We start from the raw sequence: 15,096 nt of genomic DNA, 5'->3' as shown, positions 1-15,096 counted from the left end.
AATGACTCTTCGAATGGGTCTGATGCCCTTGGCACGCCTCTTCCTCGTCCCGGATTTAATGGACACCTTATAATATCTGTCGAATGCAACATCAATGCGGTCAAACAAATATCCGATCTGAAGGACAGTGTTTTTGAAGACATCAGCCAGATCTCCAAATGTAGAAAGTCCGTGTGGCTTCCCAATGGCAATCACCAAGGCTTGTCCATCAAAAATAATGGTTGCATTGCCACCGAGCTCATCTGGTGCCAGCATCGGTGGGCATGGTGTTTCTGCTGTCAGAACTTGAGACAGAATGGCTTTGGATCCTGTACGAATGTCACCATTCATTTCTGGCAGTGCAATCACATTATAATTGTGATTATAATGAATTGCTAAGAAAAGACAACATTATAATTTGATAGGACAACAAATTTATAGAATATAGATGGTGATACATCATATCTATGGATGACACTTCTAAACTGTGCATTTGACCTCAGGAAGACCGGATATAATAGGTAAAAGAACATTTTGGCGGCCTTTTTGGCAGCTTTGATGCAGTAAAACAGAAAAAATCTTTCCCAAAATTTTTTACAAAAATAATTCCTGCATCCGGAATTATATCCTGAGCTCCACCAAAAACTAATCAATTCTTCCTTCACCGAAGGGCAATCATCCCACCAACTTTCATCCAAATCCGTTCAGAACTTTTCCAGATATCTTGTTCACCAACACACGAACACACACACACACACACACGGACACGAGTGAATGCATTACTCCCTGGCGTGAGTAAAAATAGCCTTCGCAGCCAAATCACCTGGTCATTGGCATGTCCAAATATCAGCTTGTTACTTGCTCCTCCCCAAACCCCGTTCATGGTGTACCTCCGAGCCCCGAGAGGAGTCACGGCAGAAAGATGTGATATTCTGTGTGTCAAAGATCAATGGTGAAACCACACCAATTGTTACCAACAAACAAGTATTGTATTAAGGTCACACAAGAATAACAGCAACAACAATATTAATCAATTGTACAACCAATATATCATTCCTATGATGGTACCATCAGTTTCGTACAATGTAACTCACTGTGCTCCAAGTGAGCGAAAAGAACATTCCCAATGTCTCTATCCCGCATCCTGGCATCAAGCCAAAGTCGATGTTGAAGCGATCGTCAGAACGATGTTGTATCGAGACCAGAATCCCACTCGGTTGACAGTCACACTGCCAAAGATAGGCAAAAGTGTCCTCAAGAGGCGACTGGGAAATCACTCCTTCGGGTATGGACGTTCGATGGCCATCGGGTTGCTCCAGACCTCCAAACAGCTCGGCTCCTTCTCCGACCTCACTCGCTCTGCCTCTTTCTCCTCTTCTTCCTCCTCGTCTGGTTCCCGATCCGGTTTCCGGTTTCTTTTAAAACACTAACTTTTTTACCTTTTGAAAACAGTTATTTCTATCTCACTTAAACAATAACAATAATAGTACATGCAACCAAAAATGTTTACAGTGGATGAGAGCCACAACAACGGAAGTGACGAATCCGTAACACTTCCCCTCCCCCCCCCCCCCCCCCCTCATGAAAGAAAGTTGGAACAGAGTGAAAACTTTGTTTGCATACAAAAACTCTTTTAACAAACAAAAGTAAAACTCACCCCCAAATGATCAATTCACGTGAGCAACAATAATTAATATTCCCCACAATAAAGCAACAAAACTTCCAAACAACCTACAGGAATTTCTAAAGTTAGTTCACTCTGGATAAAGCATGAGCAACGACATTGTCCCTGCCCTTTACATGCTCAATTTCCAAGTTGAACTCCTGCAAAGCCAAACTCCATCTCATCAACCTCTGATTTTTATTTTTCAGTTTTTGAATGAAGGTTAAGGGGTTGTGATCAGTGAAGACTTTTATTGGAAAAGTAGTAGTTCAGAGATACACCTCATAATGCTGAAGCGCTAGCAGGAGAGCAAGGGTCTCTTTTTCCACGGTGGCATAATTTGCCTGGTATTTGTTAAACTTTTTGGAATAGTAGCACACCTGGTGATCCACTCCATCCTCATCTTCCTGTAATAGAACTGCCCCAGCCCTCACATCACTTGCATCAATGGCCAACTTCAAAGGTGCTTGAAAATCCGGGGCTGCTCGGACAGGAGATCCCATTAATATTTCTTTGACGTGGGCAAAGGCAGCTTGACATTTGTCATCCCAAACAAACTTGGTCTCTTTCCTCAGCAAATTCGTTAAAGGGGCTACCACATCAGAAAAATTCCTGCAGAACCGCCGGTGCCAACCAGCCATACCCAAGAATCTCATAAGCTCCTTCTTCCCTTTTGGAACTTGGAAGTGATCAATGGCTTCTATCTTGGCTGTCACTGGTTGCACCTGACCCTGACCTACTACATGGCCTAGGAACACCACTTGTGCCTTTACAAACTCACTCTTAGATAAGTTGATGGTCAACCCTGCCTCGGTCAGTTTCTTGAAAAATGCATGAATTTGTTTAATATGACCTTCCATGGTCATAGTGTGGATGATGACATCATCCAGATAAGCCTCCACCCCCTCAAGGTCTGCAATGAGCTTATTAATCAGCCGTTGAAATGTAGCAGGCCCATTTTTCAATCCAAAGGGAAGAACCTTGTACTGATACAACCCATTTGGTGTGACTAAAGCCGAGATTTCCTTGGCTCTATCAGTAAGACGAATCTGCCAATACCCTTTCAGCAAGTCAAATTGAGTTACAAATTTAGCTGGGCCTATTCTATAAATGCAGTCATCAATCCTCGGGATGGGATAGGAGTCGGTCTTGGTCACTGCATTAACCCGTTTTAAATCCGTACAACAGCGAAAACTGCCATCGGGTTTTGGAACCAACACACATGGTGAGCTCCATTCACTGCTGCTTGGTCGATGATGTCATTCTCCAACATATACTGAACCTTTTTACGAAGATACTCCATCTTCACAGGGTTCATGCGATAGGGGTGTTGCTTCACAGGAGTGGCTTCCCCAACCTCAATATCATGATATACCAAGTCAGTACGACCAGGTACATCTGTGAACGAATGTGCAAACTCAAAAATTAGGCTGGATAGTTGTCCTTGTTGTTCCCTCGTCAAATGACCTAATTTCTCATCTAAATGACTCAACACTTCCGTGTTCATCAATCTGAGACAAGCCTGGTCATCAAAGTTATCAAACTTCAAACCGGCCTCAACCTCTGGATTCTCTTGCACCCCGACTACAGGCACGACAGGTGAGACAGGAACCATTTTTCCCACAGGCTTCCTCTCATAACATTTCTTCAGTCGGTTGACATGACACAGCTGCTGCTTTTTCCGTCGGTCGGGAGTTGTCACCACGTAATCTGTTTCATTAACCCTCCTTTCGATTGCGTAGGGACCGAAATATCTAGCCTGTAGTGGCTGACCTGGAACAGGAAGCAACACTAACACTCGGTCCTCAGGACTGAAATTTCTTACCTGAGATTTCTTGTCATGTCTCACTTTCATTTTATCCTGTGTCACTTTCAAGTTTCTTCTTGCAACTTCACAAGCCTTTGCCAATCTGTGCCCAACCGTTGACACATACTCCACCACTGTTGACTGTGACTCCTCCTGTAGCCACTGTTCTTTCACCAATTTCAATGGTCCTCGCACTGCGTGTCCAAACACAAGTTCAAAAGGACTGAATCCCAATGACTCCTGAACAGATTCCCTCGTAGCAAACAACAATAAGGGTATTCCTTCATCCCAATCCTTGTCACATTCAAAACAATACGTTCCGATCATATTCTTCAATGTCTGATGAAACCTTTCCAAGGCCCCTTGGCTCTCGGGATGGTAAGTCCTTGATCTTACTTGCTCCACTCCCAACAGGTGTACCACTTGCTGAAAAAGCGTTGACATGAAATTGGAGCCCTGATCAGACTGGATGACCTTAGGTAGGCCAACGAAAGTGAAAGATTTAATCAAGGCCTTCGCAATAACTGCCGCAGTAATTTTTCTAAGAGGCACTGCCTCTGGGAACCTTGTGGAAGTGCACATGATGGTCAGCAAATACTGATGTCCAGCCTTAGTTTTAGGTAAAGGGCCGACACAGTCAATAATGACTCGGCTGAATGGCTCTTCAAAAGCTGGAATTGGTTTTAAAGGTGCGGGTGGGACTTTCTGATTAGGTTTTCCCACCAGCTGACAAGAGTGGCAAGATTTACAGAACTCCGCAACATCACATCGCAATCCTGGCCAGAAAAAATGTACCAATATTCTGTCACAGGTCTTGTTCACTCCAAGGTGCCCGGCCAAAGGTGTCTCATGCGCCAAACTCAATATCTCCTTCCGGTACGGCGGTGGCACCACAATTTCGGAATGAACTTTCCAATCATCGTTTGCTGGCACCTCTGGTGGTCTCCATTTTCTCATGAGTATTTCCCCTTTCATGAAGTAACCAACAGGTAACTTCATAGCCTCTTCCTCTGTAACGGCTTTAACAATTAAACTCCGGATCTCCGAATCTCCGTGTTGTTCTTCAACAAGTCTCTTTCGGATCAGCACTGTTTGTTCAACCTCGTTCCCAGATGTCTCCGACGCACACTCCATTTCCTCTTTTGTTCCAGATGCCACCTTTTCCTTCGGTTCCTTGATATCACTCCCTTTCCTATTACCTCTTTCAGAATTTTCCTCCTATACCTCTAAGGAACACAAATCCACATCGCCTTCCTTTTCCTTCTCTTCAGAGCGCTTTCTACCCATAGCACGAGTCACTGCACAGGATGGAAAGATACGCGGAATCTCCTGCTCTAACTGTGCGGTGTTATTTTCCATACTGGGCTTTTCAACCAACATCGGATTACCAGAAACTCGACCACCGGCGAAATCATTCCCGATAATAAAAGAGATTCCCTCTACAGGAAGAGTGGCTTGTAACCCCACAGTGACCGGTCCCGACACCAAATCAGACTTCAAATGGATGACATGAAGAGGAGCTTTAACATAGCCACCAACGCCCTGTAAAAGAACACTAACACCAGTTGCCGTCTTCTCTGACAATGGCAAAATGCATTCAAGCATCAAAGATTGATGTGCTCCTGTGTCCCTCAATACCCTAACAGGTCTCTGGTTCGTTAAGTCTCCATCCAGTGACACAAACCCCCCCTGAAATAAAAGGTTTGTAACCCTCTTGAACAAGGTCGTTCTGTGATGCCGTAACTTTGGTATGGGAACCTTCACAAGGCACTGTCCTCCAAGGACGATTTCTAGCATTGGCCAATGCATTCGGAGTTGCACTAGTTTGATTCCGCTCCTGATTTTTCCTTTTCAGGGCATAACATTGGGACATCAAATGCCCAGGTTTCTTGCAAAAAGCGCAAGTCGGCCCGGAGGAAAAACTCGTGGTCTGCCTCGGGCCCCCCGGAAGATAAGTCTGTCTTGAACTGTAGTCTTCTGACCCCTAAAAGTCGTGGTATCAGATTTGTCCCCATAGTCCTCTCTCGGCCGCCTCCATGAAAATCTGTTCTCCGAACCTGATCTACTATATCTCCCCTGTAAAACTCTAGGCGGGAAGTTAGGTTTGTGGAACCCCATCCTGTGTGTCAAGGCATAGTCATCTGCCACGGTTGCTGCCTCATACAACTCTGGTACTTTCTTCTCATCCAGATGTACTTTAATGTCCACGTGGACACACTGTTTGAATTCCTCCACCAAGATCAATTGTCGTAACAGGTTGAAGTCTTTCTCAATCTCCTTCGAGTCACACCACCTATCAAACATGGTTTCTTCATTCTGGCAAACTCCACATGGGTCTCACTTTCCCTCTTCCTGGCATTCCTGAATTTTTGCCGGTAAGCTTCAGGGACCAATTCATAGGCTTTGAGAATGGCTTTCTTCACTATCTCATAATCTGCACATTGGTCAATCGGTAAAGCCGAATAGATATCTTGAACTTTACCCACCAGAACACTTTGCACTAACATAGTCCAGGACCCCACAGGCCATTTTAGCATTTGAGCCACATTCTCAAAATGTAAAAATGACTTGGCCACCTCCTTTTCATTGAAGGGTGTAACCAGCCTCACATGCCTACCAACATACCAAGAGTTCTCACAAGTTGTCGAACTAGCCGGCATGGATACTACTTCTCTCGGTTCTCCCAGTAATTCCAGCTCCTTGAGTTTAAGTTCCTTCTGATACTCCATGTCACGTTCCTTTAACTCCCTTTCGGCTCTCCTTTCCTCTGCTCTTCTTTCCTCGAGTTCTCGTTCCTGTTCTGCTCGTTCCTTTGCTCTTCTTTCCTCGGCTTTCCATTCCAATTTCCAATTTCGATTTCACCAAACTCTCCTCCTTTGGTATCCATGGAATTCTCCACGCATGGCTGGCGGACTTCCTCTCTAGTCGTAGTCAACGTGTGGCCCTGAATGGGTTTCTCTCATCTCCTCTTCCTGTTCAGGCTGGAGAGTTCAGGCTCTTCCCATGTTCCTTGTCCCACTAGAGACTCCACCACCAATGTCTGCATCTCTGCTTTCTTCATACTAACTCGGACCTCCGAGTTAAAATATTTGGCCAATAGCATGAGTTCAGATCTTTTTAATGCCTGGAACTGTGCCTCATTAGGGGACGCCGCAAACTTTTCTGCGTCAAACACCATGGTGACTCTCAGTTAGCACCTGTTAACCTTCACACAAAAATTTTCAAATTTTTTCGAAAAATCTGGGAATGTTAGAAAATTCCTAATTTGGGAATTTTGGGAATGTTGGGGAATTCTATCCCGGATGAGCACTCAATTTCTGTTACGTGCTTGTCCCCAAACACCGGTCATGGTGTACCTCTGAGCCCCGAGAGGAGTCACGGCAGAAAGATGTGTTCTTCTGTGTGTCAAAGATCAATGGTGAAACCACACCAATTGTTACCAACAAACAAGTATTGTATTAAGGTCACACAAGAATAACAGTACAATAACAATATTAATCAATTGTACAACCAATATATCATTCCAATGATGGTACCATCAGTTTTGCACAATATAACTCACAGTGCTCCAAGTGAGTGAAAATAACATTCCCAATGTCTCTGTCCCAGCTTCAAACCAAAGTCGATCTACGCTCCAGTGATCGTCAGAACGATGTTGTATCGAGACCAGAATCCCGCTCGGTTGACGGTCACACTGCCAAAGATAGGCAAAAGTGTCCTCAAGAGGCGGCTGGGAAATCACACCTTCGGGTATGGACGTTCAAAGGCTCCCAATCGGCGAACCGCAAATTCCCACTCAAAATCCACGTTACACGCACACACCAGGTTACGTCTGGATGCGGTGAAATGGTTGAAGCGAGGTGAAAAACCTGGAGCGATGCGAAATCCGGCGCGAGGCAAAATGTCCAACGGTCCGTTCTCGAGACGTAACGGCACTCCAATGATTCTCTTCGGAATCAACTGCAAAACCTGTCACGCAGGTTTAACTGTCACAGCGATAACAACTCTGTCACAGGAATCCCTTTCCCAGGAAACCCAAAGTTCACTTGTGACCCCCGTTCGCCAGCGTTTGCTCAAAACCTCAACGCAGCTCGGCTCCTTCTCCAACCTCACTCGCTCCGCCTCCCTTTTCTCCTCTTACTCCTCCTCTTCTTCCTCTTCTTCTTCATCCGGGTCCCGATCCGGTTTCCTTTTTCTTTTTAAAAGATTATTATTTTTTACCTTTTGAAAACAGTTATTTCCAATTCACTGAAACGATAACAATAATAGTACATGCAACCAAAAATGTTTACAGTGGATGAGAACCACAACAACGGAAGTGGCGAATCCATAACACATCCACCAAACAGTGATGACTCCATATACATCTCGCTGTCTGATAACATGGACCAACTTCTATCCACTCATCCCAACTCTCTTTTCCTCATATGTGGTGATTTAATTGTCATCATGTCAGCTGGCTGGGTGTGGGTATCTCTCTCACCAGCCACGGCTCCTCAGCAAAGGACTTCTGCATCTCGTTAGGACTGACACAATCTGTCAATTTCCCGACCTGGATCTCAGTCAACGGAGAATCTTCTCATATGTACTTGGTTATGACAAACTTCCCTGCAAATGTCTGCTGCTCTTCTTCTGCTCCAATCGGTTCATCTGACCATATGCTTGTTAAAGTGGACATCTCTCCGGCCATCCCCAGAGAGCCTCCTCAGCGTCGCCGAGTCTGGCATTTAACTCGGGCCGACTGGCACAGTCTTAAAGCAACCATCAATCATCTGGATTGGTCTCCTATCTCTACTGCCTCTGACATCAACTGATCCTGGGAATTCTTCCAAAGTAAATTGCTCTCTCTCATGCAAAGATTTATCCCATCACGTCTTCAGTTGTCATTCCCTTCCTCCCGTCCATGGTACACGGAATCTTGTGGTGAGGCAGTTGCCCTTAAACAACTTGACTTCGCCTCCTGTAAGACAAATCCAACGGAAGGAAATGTCATTTCCTTTCACAAATCCCGGAACAAGTGTGTGTCCACCCACAGGAGAGCAAGGAAACAATATCTCTCCACTCTCAAACCTGTCTCCCTCTTCCAAATGCTGGTGGCGTCTGGACAAATCTGTTTCTGGTGTTTGTTCCCCTTCCATCCCCTCCCTTACCTCAAACGGATACACAGCTGATTCCGCACGTGAAAAAGCTGAATGCCTCAACTCTGTGTTTGCCTCAAAATATTGTGTCCCGAACCCATCTCTCTCTGAACCTACCTTTCCCAGTCAAACCCAGATGCTCCTGGACTCTGTGTCCTTCTCTCCTGACAAGGTGGATAAGTTTCTGTCAATCCTCGACGATGATTCTGCAACTGGACCAGACGGCATCAGCCCAAGGGTCCTAAAATCCTGCTATTCCGCTCTTTCACAGACTCTGTCTGTTCTCTTCACCCTCTCTTTTGCTCAAGGTCATCTGCCATCAGCTTGGAAATCAGCCAACATTACCTCTTCACACAAAAAAGGTGCAAACACAGATCCTTGCAACTACAGACCAATCAGCCTGCTCCCAATAATCAGTAAGGTCATGGAATTAATTATCGCTTCTGACATCAAATCCGTCCTCTTCTCCAATGGCTTGATCTCGGATCATCAACTTGGTTTCAGACCAGGTCACTACACTCTGGACGTGCTGCTTCTTCTGTCTGAACAATGGATGGAGGTCCTCAATGTCAAACAGGAAATTAGACCTGTCTCCTTTGACATATCTCGTGCCTTCCATACGGTCTGGCACCCCGCTCTGCTCACCACCTCTCCTCCAATGGAATCCATGGAAATCTCCAAAAATGGCTTGAGGACTTCCTTTCTGGTCGTAGTCAACGTGTGGCCCTGAAAGGGTTTCTCTCATCTCCCCTTCCTGTTCAGGCTGGAGTTCCCCAAGGCAGTGTTCTGGGCCCTGTGCTTTTTCTGGTCTTCATCAATGATCTCTCCGACTGTCTGGAAAATCCTCTCTATCTCTTTGCTGATGACTCCACTCTCTGCCGCTCCATTCCTCATCCCTCAGATCGGCAGTCTGCAGCCTCCTCACTCTCTGCAGACCTTGACAAAATCAGACTGTTCAAACAAGTGGAACATGTCTTGCAAACCTGACAAATCTCACACTCTCACTACATCTCTCCGAAAAAACCGACTGGACAACCCTCCCATCTACTTTCTGAACAATTCTCTCCCAGAAGTTCTGTCACTCAAGCGTTTGGGTCTCACTATCTGCCCTGATCTTTCCTGAAAAAACCACATTTCCAAGCTGGCCTCCAAAGCCAGTCGCCGACTAGGCATCCTCCGTCGTGCGAAGTCCTTCCTTGGCACACCTGAGCTCCTCACCACATACAAGGCTTTCATCCGCAGCTCAATGGAATACTGTTGTCCCCTCTGGGCTGGTGCTCCTGCCCCACACTGAGCTCGTCTTTACACTGTTGAAACCAAAGCTTTCAGACTTATTCGGAATCTCCCGTGATGAAGCTAACTCTGAGGGCCTTTCACTCACTCACCGCAGGCAGGTTGGTGGTCTTTCCGTCTTGCTCCCCCAGCTCTCTCTGGGCTCTGTCCCCCAAATATTCCTACAGGTCGCACAAGATCTGCCTGCAACCCTCTTATGGTTAAACTGCCAAAATCAAGACTCTCTGCTCACCTTCACTCTTTCAATCCTCTTTTCTCCCGCCTCTGGAACAAACTCCCTCACTCACTTCAATCCCACTCCTCCCTCCAGGTCTTTAAAACGGCTGTTCACCACCATCTCTTATCTTCCCCCATCCAAAACCTTGATCTTTTCTACCCCCGCTAATTTCACCCCATACCCACTTTTTTGAGGTGACTTTTCTCTTCTTTCCTGGAAGTCCTTGGTGTCCTTGCGTTTTATACCTATCCTGCCTCCCCCAGGCCCTCTGCCTCCCACACATCTCCCGATGTCCCTGCCCTCAAATGTTGTGTTTGTGTGCTTCCTCCCCTTCTCTCCCCATCTTGTCGACCGCTCCCACTTTTATGTGCTTTGTTTACTTGTTTGTTTGATTTGTTTGTTTGATAAATGTTAGCTCTTTCACGAGCCTCGACTCTGTATATATATAAAAAAAATTGATGCAGGAGGTTGCTGAGCAACCATATTCCCGAAATTTCAGAGTATGAAGTTCACTTCACGTGACTATCGGGACCTATCAACAAGGTACCTGAAGTACAAATTTCCAACCCAAGATATTTTATGTTAACATCGTATTACTCACGCAGGACATCCAAAGGAATCAAAAGATGCCAACCAGGTATGGTACTTGGGGTGGGGGTGCACGACCAGCCGGCGGACCATGTGGGCCTCAATTCCCAGGGTGTTCCGTTAGCAAGCAGCTCGCTTATCGCTAGCCAAGCGGCTCGCTTGATTCAAAGCGCTCAAGTATGCACTCCAAGGTAACAGAGGAGTGTTCGACACCTGTTATTATCGATATTACAAGCGGCTTGCTGATGGAACACACCCCTGCTGCACACCTCCTTCTTTCATCCTTCGCTCTTCTCCCTCATTCCTTCGAAGATCTGTCTCAAAACACCGTTGCTCGGCAACGGAACAGGCGGAAGTGGAGGGCAAACGATCAGGGGTGAAAGTGCAACTTGGTCAAAGAAGAAATGTGAATATTTCCGCAGACAGAGTGCAGAATGGCTGAATTATAAATAAAACATTGTTAAAACCAGGACGACTTTACTTCTCTACAACACAATAATTCACCTTTTGGGCGTGGTCAGCACTCCAAGCACCTGTGGATCGCATGAAATGCTCGTCCTGGCTTCTTCCTCAGCTGAGGTAAATGTTATTTAAAAATCAGTGGAAGATAATAACAAGAGATTGTTTGAGGATTACTCACCGGAGCTTTCAGATTAAATCATTTCAATTAATTTAACTCCTGCTTGGTCAAAAGACACGACCAGCGGCGGGAGAAGTTCAAGAGAAAACACACAACGGGCGGGAAATCTAAACGGTGTTTCCTACGACGTCCGCGTTTAGTTGTTAAATGTTGTACATTTTGCTTTTCACATCAGAATATAAGAATCTAGTTCAAGTGAACGGTCGCAGGCAGAGAAGCACGCACCGAGGGCCCGATTCGGCTAAAAGTCGCTCTAACCTCTAAACCGGTTACCGTCGATTCATCCAGATTGGCTATTGGAGGGACCATCTTCGCAATTTGTCGTCCCAACATGTCCCGAACGTGCATTACATCGGGAATGGAACAACCTGCCACAGCAACGCATACGACGGCTTACAGGGTCTATGAGACGTAGGGTTGAGTCAGTGATCCGATCACGTGGGTCATACACACGTTATTGACGCAAAGATCGCTAGAGGTCTTCTCAGAACAATGACTGTACGTTAGAAAACATAAACGTCATCCACACTGTCCGTGATGGACCTATAGCTCCATACTTAAATTGAGGTGAAAATATGCCTAAAATTCCCAAAAAATTTCACCTTAAATTATTCAGAATAAAATATTGCAAACGGCATGATTGTTATGTTTTTATGTGACCATAATATCACTTCTCCAGAAAATATAGCAATAACATGGGTATATTACACTGTTTTGACGACAACAAACTTGTAATGTGCGAGGTTGTAAAAAAACGGGGGGGGGGTGCTTAACTTAATTCTTTGTGTATATATATATATATATATATATACATATATATATACAGTGATCCCTCGTTTATCGCGGGGGTTACGTTCCAGAACCCCCCGCGATAGACGAAAATCCACGAAGTAGCGACCATATTTTTATTTTATTATTTCTATATATTTTAAAGCTTTATGGCCCTCCCCACACTCTTATTAACCTTTCCCACACTCTTATTAACCTTTCCCATACTCTTATAAACACTTCCTATACTCTTAAACACTTTTTACACTCTTAAACATACGTAATTTTAACAACATATAAAATTCTAATGGGTACTCACCATTGAAGATACTGTAGCGACCCATGGGTCCCCCAAGCGAGACCAGCATCAGAATCTCCTTGCTCCAGCCGGTGACGTCACCGGCGGGGATCCGCGGCGCAAGAGTGGCTGGTCACGTGACCACCAAAGCGTGCCGCGCGTGCGGGTATAATCAGCTACACCTGTTGATCACGTGACCACCGAAGCACGCCACGCTTGAGAGGCATGGCTTTCGGTTTCGGTTTCTGGTTGTGCTTTATAATGCAGCCCGATAAACGGGCTTTTCAGTGTTCCCGAGTTGGTTTTGAGAATAAATATCTTCTCGGATGAGTTTGTGTCTTGCCCGTCATTTCGTCCGTATCAAGCAAGAGCCCCGGCTCTTCAATACTACAACTTGCGTGATGAAGATGATGATGAATTAGCTGTGCAGTACTGATGACGATGAAGGTGATGACGATGATGAATGTACTGCACAGCCAGAAAGAGCATTACAGTTACCCATTACGTGGGTAACTAGCGCAAGTGGAAGCTGCCGCATCTGCGTTTTCCATACGCACGACTCTTTGTCTCTTTGTCTACCCTTCTACTGTACACTATGTACAGTATTTTATTTCTTGTAATATGTTTTAATTACCGTATTTTTCTTATTTTTTTACGTTTTTTAATTTTTTAGGCTAGAAAATGCTTATTTTACCACAAAAATATTTAAAATAATAGTATATAAAAATACATTTATACCGCAAAATCCCGCGATATAGCGAAAAATCCGCGATATAATTTTACATATACTAGCGAGAAAAACCCGCGATGTACTGAAGCCGCGAAAAGTGAACCGCGATATAGCGAGGGACGACTGTATATATATATATATATATATATATATATATATATATATATATATATATATATATATATATATATATATATATCTACAAAAATTGGGCGCTACTTTTGACTCACCCTGTATATATATATATATTGAATTGTAATATAGTACTGTTTTCTCATCAATACCTTTTGAAACGACACACCCACATTCCTATTTTACAGACCCACTTTTAATGTAGCACAGCCTTATTCTCCAAAAGAGAGTTTGTAAATTTGCTCATTTCATTCTCATTTGATCTTTGAGAAACACATATATTTTAGCCTGCTACAGGCCGACTATATTACAACTTCCCTGTATCTGGTTGGTTAGTTTTGTGGCATTTAAACCACATCAAAATGTGCCATCCAATTGTTTGGAATCAAAGTATATAAAATCAGACTGTTTCTCATAAATAAAGTTTTACATTGTTATGGGACGATATCTTTCACATGGGTGCCATGGCTCAGACTCCCAAAATAATGGTCTGGCTTCATCTCCTTTTGTGTCTACTTCATCACCCTTGTTCTGTACTCCTTGTGAACTGTGTGTGGATCATAAGCTATTCAGATATGGATTCCATCCTTGCTTTTCCAGGGATGATAACTGAGTTAGCATGTTACGCGTAAGCCTCTGCCATGCCCACTGTGCAGGTAAATTGCAGGCTTCGTACCCTTTACTTCTCAACTCCCTGTGTCTGACAATCTTTGTGATTGGAAGGTACTCTTTTGGTTAAACCTATCATAATTCCGGACTTCCGGGTTCGGTTGCGAGAGGACGCTGGCGTTGCATATTCGCCGCTTCTCCGACTGGATGGATGTACAGGGTCTGCTTCTACTTTTCTGACCTGACATCTCACACCTGTCCTGCCTTTTCACACCCGCACGTGCCGCGTGTTCTCCGGCTGGATAACGGAATCTGCTTTTGATGGTACGGAATACGGAATCGAAAGGCCCGCTCCCGTTGTTTGTGGCCGTGGCCTTGTTTGCCGGTGGCCTTGTGGTCTTGGTGGCCTTGTGGCCTTGTTTGCCGCTGTGGTCTTGATTAGCGGCTGCAGTCGTTTGCCGCTGCGTTTGCCGCTGCGTTTGCCGCTTTGCCTCCTCGACCTTGGCCTCGTACTCGTCCCTTCGCTCCTGCCTGGCATGGCTCTGAAGTACTCCGCCGCAAGGCTTCTTCTGCTCAATACCCGCTCCACCCCATCATGCATCTCTGCCATCAAATCAAATGGACTCCTCCGACGACCCAGGTACATTCACCGTGGCTCCGGTCGCAAGTTTGTTTATTTGCAATCAGGTCACTCCATCCCCGTCCTCTGGTCGGCTCAGCGCACTCTCACTCTTCGTCCCAGCGCACCTGGTCACAGCAACCCACACGATCGCACCTCTTGCCTACGAACCCTGGCTAAATCACCTGAATTCATCCCTGCTGTTCAAAACAACATCAAGCTCACCCTGTTCAACACCCGGTCCCTCAACAATAAATGCCTCATCCTGAACGAATACATCCTGGATAACAAACTGGACTTTCTCTGTCTCACCGAAACCTGGCAACAACCTCTGGACTACTACACACTCAACCTCACCACACCCAATGGATATTCCTACGTCAATAAACCACGCTCGGAGGGCCGAGGTGGTGGAATTGCCGTTATCCACCGTCAAGACATCAAGACCAACCTCATCTCCATCTCATCTGCTCCTTCATTTGAACACCTGGCTTTAAAACTCTCTGGTCACACGCAGTCAGTCATGGCTGTCGTCTACCGCCCTCCCAAACCACACCCATCATTCCTGTCTGACTTCTCCTACTTTCTGACCCAGCTATGTTCCCTCTCCCCCTC

The sequence above is a fragment of the Myxine glutinosa genome, chromosome 6 (assembly GCF_964187855.1).
Source record: "Myxine glutinosa chromosome 6, kmMyxGlut1.1, whole genome shotgun sequence".
NCBI classification, from domain to species: Eukaryota; Metazoa; Chordata; class Myxini; order Myxiniformes; family Myxinidae; genus Myxine; species Myxine glutinosa.
Note: the sequence above shows the minus strand (reverse complement) of the source record.